General features: G+C 62.8%; 1 non-coding gene across 1 annotated transcript; it reads right to left on the reverse strand.

The window, feature by feature from the left end:
• Positions 1–1,045: 1,045 nt before the first annotated feature.
• TRNAQ-CUG lies at positions 1,046–1,117 on the reverse strand. The gene has a single exon. It is a non-coding gene; the product is annotated as a tRNA-Gln (tRNA).
• Positions 1,118–1,259: the final 142 nt, after the last annotated feature.

Consider the following 1,259-nt stretch of genomic DNA (forward strand, 5'->3'; position numbering starts at 1 on the left):
GGGGGAGATGGTCCCCTGTCCCCATCCTGGTGTCCCCACCCTGTCCCCAAAGAGATGATTTGGGGGGGGTGGGGGGGAGATGGTCCCCTGTCCCCATCCTGGTGTCCCCACCCTGTCCCCAAAGAGATGATTTGGGGGGGGTGGGGGGGAGATGGTCCCCTGTCCCCATCCTGCTGTCCCCACCCTGTCCTTGTCCCCATCTTCATGTCCCTGTGTCCTGCTCTGTGCCACCAGCATGCCGGGGACACAGGGGGGGTTGGGGGCTGCTGGTGGGGGGCTTGTGTCCCCCACCCCACGGGCCACCAACACCCTGGTCACCATGTCCCCATCGTCCCCAAAGGATGAAGGCCACCACCCTTGGGGACATGGGGCAGGAGATGGCAGCAGGTCCTGCTGTGGGGGCAGTGGGACTGGGAGGGACTGGGAGGCACTGGGAGAGGCCAGGTTCCAGCTCCAGAGTGGCTGGGAAAGCAATTTTTACTTCCCCCCTGGGGCCAGCAAAAACGTCATCTTCTGTCCCCCCTCCACCCAGGTGGCACTTGTGGTCCCCAAAAGGGGTGGCGGGCATGATGGGGGGGCTAAAGGTGGTCCCCAGAGCATCGCACATGGTGGGTGCCACCCCTTGGGTGCCACACCTGGACCATGATGGGGTGTCACATCCCCCCCCTGTGGGATGTCAAACGTGGGATGTCACATGTGGTCCCCGATGGGGTGTCACACAGTGTCCCCAAAGGAAGGGGGTGTCACATGTGGTCCCCGATGGGGTCTCAAACACAGGATGTCACCAGGGGGTCCCAAGTGGGGTGTCACACATGAGATGTCACATGTGGTCCGTGATGTCACATGTGGGATGTCACATGTGGTCCCCAATGGGGTGTCACACATGGGATGTCACCCACAGTCCCCACAGGGGGGTCATCTCACATCATACCTGGGGGGCAGGGTGTGACACACTTGGGGCACAGACTCCCCACAAGAATGTCCCCACGATGTCCCCGCATGGGGTAGGACACAGAACAGGGACACAAGGTGACAGAAAAAGAGAAGGTCCCACCGAGATTTGAACTCGGATCGCTGGATTCAGAGTCCAGAGTGCTAACCATTACACCATGGGACCGGTCCGCCCGGCCCCCCCCGCCGGGCCCCACACCCCTCCGCGCCGCCTGCGCCCCAAAAAAAGGAACCGGACCCCCGGGGAGGGGGGCGGTGGGGCCCGCAAGGGACAGAACCCCCCGTTAAAGGGCAAAACAATGCATCCG

Source organism: Pterocles gutturalis, unplaced genomic scaffold, assembly GCF_000699245.1.
Source record: "Pterocles gutturalis isolate BGI_N339 unplaced genomic scaffold, ASM69924v1 scaffold6953, whole genome shotgun sequence".
In the NCBI taxonomy this organism is placed as follows: domain Eukaryota; kingdom Metazoa; phylum Chordata; class Aves; order Pterocliformes; family Pteroclidae; genus Pterocles; species Pterocles gutturalis.